This window comes from Dendrobates tinctorius, unplaced genomic scaffold, assembly GCF_039654945.1.
Source record: "Dendrobates tinctorius isolate UK_male_01 unplaced genomic scaffold, ASM3965494v1 ptg000058l, whole genome shotgun sequence".
NCBI lineage: Eukaryota > Metazoa > Chordata > Amphibia > Anura > Dendrobatidae > Dendrobates > Dendrobates tinctorius.
The window spans coordinates 11,242,055-11,255,260 of record NW_027361726.1 but is presented as its reverse complement, the minus strand read 5'-3'; positions in this window follow the sequence as shown (position 1 = coordinate 11,255,260).

Sequence of the window (13,206 nt, the reverse complement as noted above, 5' to 3'; positions counted from 1 at the left end):
ATTACCCCTGACCCGTGTGCAGGTGCTCAGTCAGAACCACCCTAGAATGGGTCCCCTTTTAGCAGATAATACTGCCATAGTGTTCTCACATAATACCGCCATATACTTCACACATAATGCCGCCATATAGATCATACCACCATGTAGATCACACAAAAAATCAGCAGGGTGACAGCAGCACAGAGTATTTCAGGAGAGCAGTATCACACGGGATAGGATTAGATACACGGCTCAGCAGACAGTATCACAGAAGAGAGGATTAGATACACAGCTCTGCAGACAGTATCACATGGGATAGGATTAGATACACGACTCAGCAGACAGTATGACACGGGATAGGATTAGATACACGGCTCAGCTGTATCACACAGGATAGGATTAGATACACGGATGAGCAGACAGTATCACACAGGATAGGATTAGATACACAGCTCAGCAGTCAGTATCACACAGGGGAGGATTAGATACACAGCTCAGCAGTCAGTATCACACAGGGGAGGATTAGATACACAGCTCAGCAGACTGTATCACACAGGATAGGATTAGATACACAGCTGAGCAGTCAGTATCACACAGGATAGTATTAGATACACAGCTCAGCAGTCAGTATCACACAGGAGAGGATTAGATACACAGCTCAGCAGTCAGTATCACACAGGAGAGGATTAGATACACGGCTCAGCAGACAGTATCACACAGGAGAGGATTAGATACACGGCTCAGCAGTCAGTATCACACAGGAGAGGATTAGATACACGGCTCAGCAGACAGTATCACACAGGGGAGGATTAGATATATGGCTCAGCAGTCAGTATCACACAGGGGAGGATTAGATACATGGCGCAGCAGTCAGTATCACACAGGAGGATTAGATACACGGCTCAGCAGTCAGTATCACACAGGAGAGGATTAGACACACGGCTCAGCAGTCAGTATCACACCGGGGAGGATTAGGTACACGGCTCAGCAGACAGTATCACACAGGGGAGGATTATATATATGGCTCAGCAGTCAGTATCACACAGGGGAGGATTAGATACACGGCTCAGCAGTCAGTATCACACAGGAGAGGATTGGATACACGGCTCAGCAGTCAGTATCACACAGGAGAGGATTAGATACACGGCTCAGCAGTCAGTATCACACAGGGGAGGATTAGATACACGGCTCAGCAGTCAGTATCACACAGGAGAGGATTAGATACACGGCTCAGCAGACAGTATCACACAGGATAGGATTAGACACACTGCTCAGCAGGCAGTATCACACGAGACAGTAATACAGATATGCCCACACTGGTGAAACTTCCAGCCCCCCCAATTATACACTAGACTATGGGCTGTATATGTCACTGTCCTCCTCAGACAGCCATAAACGCTGTCATAAAAAGGAAGGTGTCATATTACCGGAGATCACTGGGGCTGTGAGTGAGGAGGAGGAGACAGAGCAGGAGGACAGTGGAGCTGGAGCAGAAAGCACAGTGCAGAACGTGGAGCTCAGCAGATAGCACTGGGCTACAGTAAAATGGCGCCCAGCCACACCTACAGCAGTGAATGGTGCAGCCCACAGGGGCGTGCACAGTTCTCTGCTAATGAGGCTGCAATGTTAGAGAGATGGGGTCGGGAACCGACGCAGTCTCCTATGTCCAGGGACGGCCATATTTGCAGACTGTATGAGTCCTCCACAGATCTGCAAATCAAGATGGCAGCGCCCAGTGGCTACATTAAAACATTATTACAAACAAACCATAAATCCTAGTTAGTACAACATTTGCTGAAACAACATGTTTTGTTACTAACTCTTTTTTTGCAAATTATATAAAATTGCGGCACCTTCCCTTTAAATCTCTGAGACAACTTTTTGTATCCTTCCCCTGAAAAGCTATGTTGAATAATCTTTGTTTTCAGATCATTTGAGAGTTGTTTTGAGGAGCCCATGATGCCACTCTTCATAGGAGAATCAAATAGGAGAACTACTTGCAAGTGGCCACCTTAAATACCTTTTCTCATGATTTGATACACCTGGCTATGAAGTTCAAAGCTCAATGAGGTTACAAAACCAATTTAGTGCTTCAGGAAGTCAGTAAAAAGTAGTTAGGAGTGTTCAAATCAAGAAAATGATAAGGGTGCACATACTTTTGCACAGGTCAAATTTTGTTTAAATGCAGATTGCACATTTTCTGTTAGTACAATAAACCTCATTTGAATCCAGAAATATAACTGAGTCCATCAGTTATTAGATATATGAAACTGAAATTGCTGTTGCAAAAACCAAAATTAACATTAATAGGGGTGCCCAAACTTTAACATATGACTGTATATAACACCCAGCACAACATGGTATATAGCACCCAGCACCACATGGTATATATATATAGCGCCCAGCACCACATGGTGTATATAGCGCCCAGCACCACATGGTATATAACACCCAGCACCACATGGTGTATATAGCGCCCAACACCACATGGTGTATATAGCGCCCAGCACCACATGGTGAATATAGCACCCAGCACCACATGGTATATAACACCCAGCACCACATGGTATATAGCGCCCAGCACCACATGGTATAACAACTTTAACATATGACTGTATATAACACCCAGCATCACATGGTGTATATAGCACCCAGCCCCACATGGTGTATATAGCTCCCAACACCACATGGTGTATATAGCGCCCAGCACCACATGGTGTATATAGCGCCCAGTACCACATGGTATATAACACCCAGCACCACATGGTATATAGCACCCAGCACCACATGGTATATAGCACCCAGCACCACATGGTATATAGCACCCAGCATCACATGGTATATAGCGCCCAGCACCACATGGTATATAGCTCACCTAGGACCACATGGTGTATATAGCACCCAGCACCACATAGTATATAACACCCAGCACCACATGGTATATAGCACCCAGCACCACATGGTATACAGCACCCAGCACCACATGGTATATAGCACCCAGCACCACATGGTATTTAGCACCCAGCACCACATGGTATATAGCACCCAGCACCACATGGTATATAGCACCCAGCACCACGTGGTATATAACACCCAGCACCACATGGTATATAGCACCCAGCACCACATGGTATATAGCGCCCAGCACCACTTGGTGTATATAGCACCCAGCACCACATGGTGTATATAGCGCCCAGCACCACATGGTATATATAGTGCCCAGCACCACATGGTATATATAGCGCCCAGCAGCACATGGTAACACCCAGCACCACATGGTATATATAGCACCCAGCACCACATGGTATATAGCACCCAGCACCACATGGTATATATATAGCGCCCAGCACCACATGGTATATAACACCCAGCACCACATGGTGTATATAGCGCCCAGCACCACATGGTATATAACACCCAGCACCACATGGTATATAACACCCAGCACCACCTGGTATATATATAGTGCCCAGCACCACATGGTATATAGCTCCCAGCACCACATGGTATATAGCTCCCAGCACCACATGTTATATAGCGCCCAGCACTACATGGTATATAGCATCCAGCACCACATGGTGTGTATAGCACCCAGCACCACATGGTGTATATAGCACCCAGCACCACATGGTATATAACACCCAGCACCACATGGTGTATATAGCACCCAGCACCACATGGTACATAACACCCAGCACCACATGATATATAGCACCCAGCACCACTTGGTATATATATAGCGCCCAGCACCACATGGTATATAGCGCCCAGCACCACATGGTATATAACACCCAGCACCACATGGTATATAGCACCCAACACCACATGGTATATGGCACCCAGCACCACATGGTATATAGTGCCCAGCACCACATGGTATATAGCGCACCCAGCACCACATGGTGTATATAGCACCCAGCACCACATGGTATATAGCACCCAGCACCACATGGTATATAGCACCCAGCACCACATGGTATATAGCACCCAGCACCACATGGTATATAGCGCCCAGCACCACATGGTGTATATAGCACCCAGCACCACATGGTATATAACACCCAGCACCACATGGTGTATATAGCACCCAGCACCACATGGTACATAACACCCAGCACCACATGATATATAGCACCCAGCACCACCTGGTATATAAATAGCGCCCAGCACCACATGGTGAATATAACACCCAGCACCACATGGTATATAACACCCAGCACCACATGGTATATAGCACCCAACACCACATGGTATATAGCACCCAGCATCACATGGTATATAGCGCCCAGCACCACATGGTATATAGCGCACCTAGCACCACATGGTGTATATAGCACCCAGCACCACATGTTATATAACACCCAGCACCACATGGTATATAGCACCCAGCACCACATGGTATATAGCACCCAGCACCACATGGTATATAGCACCCAGCACCACATGGTATATAGCGCCCAGCACCACATGGTATACAGCACCCAGCACCACATGGTATATAGCACCCAGCACCACATGGTATATAGCACCCAGCACCACATGGTATTTAGCACCCAGCACCACATGGTATATAGCACCCAGCACCACTTGGTATATAGCATCCAGCACCACATGGTATATAACACCCAGCACCACATGGTATATAGCACCCAGCACCACATGGTATATAGCACCCAGCACCACATGGTATATAACACCCAGCACCACATATTGTATATAGCACCCAGCACCACATGGTATATAGCACCCAGCACCACATGGTATATAACACCCTGCACCACATGGTATATAGCACCCAGCACCACCTGGTATATATATAGCGCCCAGCACCACATGGTATATAGCGCCCAGCACCACATGGTATATAACACCCAGCACCACATGGTGTATATAGCACCCAGCACCACATGGTATATAACACCCAGCAGCATATGGTATAAAGCACCCAGCACCACATAGAATCATAGAATCATAGAATCGTAGAGTTGGAAGGGACCTCCTGGGCCATCTAGGAAGGGACCTCCTGGTCCTGCACCCAGCACCACATGGTATATAGCACCCAGCACCACATGGTATATAGCACCCAGCACCACATGGTATTTAACACCCAGCACCACATGGTATATAGCACCAAGCACCACATGGTATATAGCACCCAGCACCACATGGTATATAGCGCCCAGCACCACATGGTATATAGTGCCCAGCACCACATGGTGTATATTTACCCGGTAGCCCGCCAGGCCAGACAGAGCCTGCCCCTGAGCCTCCCTCCGTTATACTCAGTCACCTCTCTCTCTGTCTCTTGCAGCCCCCAGCCGGTGCTTGTTCCATCTTCTCATCTCAGCAGTGTTTTTCCTGCTTTCAGCGTCCACGTGGTGCCGCTCATTACATATGCGCATAGGTAATGAGCCGCAGATTGCACATTTTCTGTTAGTACAATAAACCTCATTTGAATCCAGAAATATAACTGAGTCCATTAGTTATTAGATATATGAAACTGAAATTGCTGTTGCAAAAACCAAAATTAACATTAATAGGGGTGCCCAAACTTTAACATATGACTGTATACAACACCCAGCACAACATGGTATATAGCACCCAGCACCACATGGTATATATATATATAGCGCCCAGCACCACATGGTTTATATAGCGCCCAGCACCACATGGTATATATATATAGCGCCCAGCACCACATGGTGTATATAGCGCCCAGCACCACATGGTATATAACACCCAGCACCACATGGTGTATATAGCGCCCAACACCACATGGTGTATATAGCGCCCAGCACCACATGGTGTAATAGCGCCCAGCACCACATGGTGTATATAGCGCCCCGCACCACATGGTATGTAACACCCAGCACCACATGGTATATAGCGCCGAGCACCACATGGTATAACAACTTTAACAAATGACTGTATATAACACCCAGCACCACATGGTGTATATAGCGCCCAGCCCCAATTGGTGTATATAGCGCCCAGCACCACATGGTGTATATAGCGCCCAGCACCACATGGTGTATATAGCGCCCAGCACCACATGGTATATAACACCCAGCACCACATGGTATATAGCACCCAGCACCACATGGTATATAGCGCCCAGCACCACATGGTATATAGCGCCCAGCACCACTTGGTTTATATAGCACCCAGCATCACATGGTGTATATAGCGCCCAGCACCACATGGTATATATAGCGCCCAGCACCACATGGTATATATAGCGCCCAGCAGCACATGGTAACACCCAGCACCACATGGTATATATAGCACCCAGCACCACATGGTATATATATAGCGCCCAGCACCACATGGTATATAACACCCAACACCACATGGTATATATATAGCGCCCAGCACCACATGGTATATAGCACCCAGCACCACATGGTATATATAGCACCCAGCACCACATGGTATATAGCACCCAACACCACATGGTATATATATATATATAGCGCCCAGCACCACATGGTATATAACACCCAGCACCACATGGTGTATATAGCGCCCAGCACCACATGGTATATAACACCCAGCACCACCTGGTATATATATAGCGCCCAGCACCACATGGTATATAGCTCCCAGCACCACATGGTATATAGCTCCCAGCACCACATGGTATATAGCACCCAGCACTACATGGTATATAGCACCCAGCACCACATGGTGTATATAGCACCCAGCACCACATGGTGTATATAGCACCCAGCACCACATGGTATATAGCACCCAGCACCACATGGTATATAGCACCCAGCACCACATGGTGTATATAGCACCCAGCACCACATGGTACATAACACCCAGCACCACATGATATATAGCACCCAGCACCACCTGGTATATATATAGCGCCCAGCACCACATGGTATATAGCGCCCAGGACCACATGGTATATAACACCCAGCACCACATGGTATATAGCACCCAGCACCACATGGTATATAGCACCCAGCAACACATGGTATATAGTGCCCAGCACCACATGGTATATAGCGCACCCAGCACCACATGGTGTATATAGCACCCAGAACCACATGGTATATAGCACCCAGCACCACATGGTATATAGCGCACCCAGCACCACATGATGTATATAGCGCCCAGCACCACATGGTATATAAGACCCAGCACCACCTGGTATATATATAGCGCCCAGCACCACATGGTATATAGCTCCCAGCACCACATGGTATATAGCTCCCAGCACCACATGGTATATAGCACCCAGCACTACATGGTATATAGCACCCAGCACCACATGGTGTATATAGCACCCAGCACCACATGGTGTATATAGCACCCAGCACCACAAGGTATATAGCACCCAGCACCACATGGTATATAGCACCCAGCACCACATGGTGTATATAGCACCCAGCACCACATGGTACATAACACCCAGCACCACATGATATATAGCACCCAGCACCACCTGGTATATATATAGCGCCCAGCACCACATGGTATATAGCGCCCAGGACCACATGGTATATAACACCCAGCACCACATGGTATATAGCACCCAGCACCACATGGTATATAGCACCCAGCAACACATGGTATATAGTGCCCAGCACCACATGGTATATAGCGCACCCAGCACCACATGGTGTATATAGCACCCAGCACCACATGGTATATATCACCCAGCACCACATGGTATATAGCGCACCCAGCACCACATGGTGTATATAGCACCCAGCATCACATGGTATATAACACCCAACACCACATGGTATATAGCACCCAGCACCACATGGTATACAGCACCCAGCACATGATATATAGCACCCAGCACCACATGGTATATAACACCCAGCACCACATGGTATTTAGCACCCAGCACCACATGGTATATAGCACCCAGCACCACATGGTATATAGCACCCAGCACCACATGGTATATAACACCCAGCACCACATGGTATATAGCATCCAGCACCACATGGTATATATCATCCAGCACCACATGGTATATAACACCCAACACCACATGGTGTATATAGCACCCAGCACCACATGGTATATAGCACCCAGCACCACATGGTATATAGCACCCAGCACCACATGGTATATAACACCCAGCACCACATGGTATATAGCACCCAGCACCACCTGGTATATATATAGCGCCCAGCACCACATGGTATATAGCGCCCAGCACCACATGGTATATAACACCCAGCACCTCATGGTATATAGCACCCAGCACCACATGGTATATAGCACCCAGCACCACATGGTATATAGCGCACCCAGCACCACATGGTATAAAGCACCCAGCACCACATAGAATCATAGAATCATAGAATCGTAGAGTTGGAAGGGACCTCCTGGGCCATCTAGGAAGGGACCACCTGGTCCTGCACCCAGCACCACATGGTATATAGCACCCAGCACCACATGGTATATAGCACCCAGCACCACATGGTATATAACACCCAGCACCACATGGTATATAGCACCAAGCACCACATGGTATATAGAACCCAGCACCACATGGTATATAGCACCCAGCACCACATGGTATATAGTGCCCAGGACCACATGGTGTATATTTACCCGGTAGCCCACCAGGCCAGACAGAGCCTGCCCCTGAGCCTCCCTCCATTATACTCAGTCACCTCTCTCTCTGTCTCTTGCAGCCCCCAGCTGGTGCTTGTTCCATCTTCTCATCTCAGCAGTGTTCTTCCTGCTTTCAGCGTCCACGTGGTGCCGCTCATTACTTATGCGCATAGGTAATGAGCGGACACTGAAAGCAGGAAGAACATCGGAGAACTGAAGATGGAATAAGCACCGCCGGGTGCTGCAAGTGCAAGAGACATGCATTGCTAGGGTTGCAGTTGTAGTTAATTGCACTACCTAGGTAGCGCCGATTGGAGCTGGGGACCCGGGCCCCTATATGGGCCGGGCCCCAAAGCAACCGCTTCGGCTGCTACCCCGGTAGTTACGCCACTGAGTCCAGACCTGAATCCCATAGAACACCTGTGGAGAGATCTAAAAATGGCAGTTTGGAGAAGGCACCCATCAAATATCAGGGACCTGGAGCAGTTTGCCAAAGAAGAATGGTCTAAAATTCAAGCAGAGCATTTTAAGAAACTCATTGATGGTTACCGGAAGCGGATGGTCGCAGGTATTTTGGCTAAAGGTTGTGCAACCAAGTATTAGGCTGAGGGTGCCAATACTTTTGTCTGGCCCATTTTTGGAGTTTTGTGTGAAATGATCAATGTTTTGCTTCATTCTCTTTTGTGTTTTTTCATTTAAGACAAATTAAATTAAGATAATAATACCAAAGAATTTGTGTTTGCAATCATTTTCAGGAAGAAACTGAGTATTATCTGACAGAATTGCAGGGGTGTCAATACTTTTGGCCACAACTGTAACTAGTATAATACTGCTCCGATGTACAAGAATATAACTACTATAATAGTGCTCCTGTGTACAAGAATATAACTACTATAATACTGCCCCTATGTACAAGAATATACTATATTGCTGCCTCTGTGTACAAGAATATAACTACTATAATACTGCTTCCTATGTACAAGAATAGAACTACTATAATACTGCTTCTATGTTCAAGAATATAACTACTATGATACTGCCTCTATGTACAAGAATATAACTACTATAATACTGCTCCTATGTACAAGAATAAAACTAATATAAAACTGCTCCCTATGTACAAGAGTATAACTACTATAATTACTGCTCCCTATGTACAAGAATATAACTACTGTAATATTGCTCCTATGTATGAGAATATAACTACTATAATACTGCTCCTATGTACAGGAATATAGCTACTGTAATACTGCTCCTATGTACGAGAATATAACTACTGTAATATTGTTCTAATGTACGAGAATATAACTACTATAATACTACTCCTATGTACAAGAATATAATTACTATGATACTGCCCCTATGTACAAGAATAAAACTAATATAAAACTGCTCCCTATGTACAAGAGTTTAACTACTATAATTACTGCTCCCTATGTACAAGAATATAACTACTGTAATATTGCTCCTATGTATGAGAATATAACTACTATAATACTGCTCCTATGTACAAGAATATAACTACTCTAAAATTGCTCCTATGTATGAGAATATAACTACTGTAATACTGCTCCTATGTACAAGAATATAACTACTGTAATACTGATCCCTATGTACGAGAATATAACTACTATAATACTGCTCCTATGTACAAGAATATAACTACTATGATATTGTCCCTATGTATAAGAATATAACTACTGTAATATTGCTCCTACGTATGAGAATATAACTACTATAATACTGCTCCTATGTACAAGAATATAACTACTGTAATATTGCTCCTATGTACGAGAATATAACTACTATAATACTGCCTCCTATATACAAGAATATAACTACTATAATACTGCTCCTATGTACAAGAATATAACTACTATAATACTGCCCCTATGTACAAGAATATAACTACTATAATACTGCTCCTATGTACAAGAATATAACTACTATAATACTGCCCCTATGTACAAGAATATAACTACTATAATACTGCTGCTATGTACAAGAATATAACTACTATAATACTGCTCCTATGTACAAGAATATAACTACTATAATACTGCTCCTATGTACAAGAATATAACTACTATAATAATGCCCCTATGTACAAGAATATAACTACTATAATACTGCCCCTATGTACAAGAATATAACTACTATAATACTGCTGCTATGTACAAGAATATAACTACTATAATACTGCTCCTATGTACAAGAATATAACTACCATAATACTGCTCGTATGTACAAGAATATAACTACTATAATACTGCCCCTATGTACAAGAATATAATTACTATAATACTGCCCCTATGTACAAGAATATAACTACTATAATACTGCTCCTATATACAAGAATATAACTACTATAATACTGCCCCTATGTATAAGAATATAACTACTATAATACTGCCCCTATATACAAGAATATAACTACTATAATACTGCTCCTATGTACAAGAATATAACTACTATAATACTGCCCCTATGTATAAGAATATAACTACTATAATACTGCCCCTATATACAAGAATATAACTACTATAATACTGCCCCTATATACAAGAATATAACTACTATAATACTGCTTCTATGTACAAGAATATAACTACTATAATACTGCTTCTATGTACAAGATTATAACTACTATAATACTGCTCCTATGTACAAGAATATAACTACTATAATACTACGACCTATATACAAGAATATAACTACTATAATATTGCCCTTATGTACAAGAATATAACTACTATAATACTGCCCCTATGTACAAGAGTATAACTACTATAATACTGCTCCTATGTACAAGAATATAACTAGTGTAATACTGCTGTTTGCTTCTATCAGCAGCTTTGTCTTCACATCATGTGTTATTATATGGGTAACACATGAGATTAGTGAAACGTGTAAAGTTGATCCTTGCTTCCTACTTCTTTTCTTGTTAACTATTCTTCAAATATGTATGGCCCTTGTTGAATGGAATGTTTCCTATTTTTACCAACATTATTCCCTGACTCAATCTATTCTTGTAAATTTGCAAACTCAATAAATTTTTCATATCGAACATCATGAAAATTGTAAACCTGCAGCGAGACAACGTTTTACAAGTTGCTATTGGAAAAAAAATACATAAACATCAGTTGTTGGCGAATTTTTTTTTTTTTTACAACTTCGCTATCAGTTCTGTGGAAGTTTTATTATAACGCTTTTGTTGAGATTTTGTTCATTCTTGTTATACTCTAATTGCATCTAGTGCAGTAAACTTTTTGTATTTCGATTTACAAGAATTCATTTGAAAAGTCTGAAAAATTAAAGCCTTTGTTACTCTGGAGGTTCTCAAGTTTTACAAATGAGTTAACTCTTTTTTTTCCAGTGTTAATATAGTGCCGTGTTTTTTGCTTTAATTTTCGACCCAATATAATGTTACTTAATTTATACTAAATAAATCACAATAAATTCTGCATAAGAAATCTAATTTTTTTTTGTTAACTAGATAAACCATACTATTTGATAATCTCAAGTCTTTAATGTCAACCCCTTTCAAAATTTCATTTTTTTCCCAGAAACAGCGCCACCCCTGCCCTCAGGTTGTGAGAATTATTGCAACTCACTGCCATATTCTTCAGTGGAGATGACTTGTAATACCAGACACAACCTAGGGATAGGTGTGGCACTCTTTCTGAAAAAGAGCAGGCATGTTGTTTTACTTTATTAAGGATTCCTTAATAAAAAAATAGAATATTTTCATTACACGATGCTGAAAAATGTTCGTAATTGTCCAAGTTTAATCAAAAGGAAGGTTCCTAAAAAGGAGAAGGAAAGCGGAACCTCAGGAATTGGAGCACGGACCCCCTGTCTTATCTCATTTGGTAAATATATGCATTATGTCCAATGAAAGTGTCACAGACTGAGTCACAGCACACACAAAACGTGAACAAAGAGAGTGCTAGCTTTGATATATGCAGCGCGAGAAGGTTCACATGTCACTAATCCTGCAGACATTCTATTACAGGAATTAATAGCTTCAGAACTCATTTTCTGTTAGATCTATCCTAATCACTGAAGAGGGAAGCAGAATCATTTGGTGGAAGATTCAAGGATAGCTGCGGTTCACAAACTTTCATTTAACCTTGTTGCCGAATGTTCGATTTTAAAGAGATTTTAAGTAATTTCACTGAAAAAAAAATTGAAGATGGGAACTAGCTTGTGTACAGATTTTATTTATAGGAGTCTTAACGATGATATCGGAGTTACACAAAGGAATAAAAGTATCAACAATTAAACAGAAAATGTAACATACATTACATTACACAATCTTTGCTGATCCTGAGTTACATCCTGTATTATACCCAGAGCTGCACTCACTATTCTGCTGGTGCAGTCACTGTGTACATACATTACATTACTGATCCTGAGTTACATCCTGTATTATGCCCCAGAGCTGCACTCACTATTCCGCTGGTGCAGTCACTGTATACATACATTACATTACTGATCCTGAGTTACATCCTGTATTATACCCCAGAGCTGCACTCACTATTCTGCTGCTGCAGTCACTGTGTACATACATTACATTACTGATCCTGAGTTACATCCTGTATTATACTCCAGAGCTGCACTCACTATTCTGCTGGT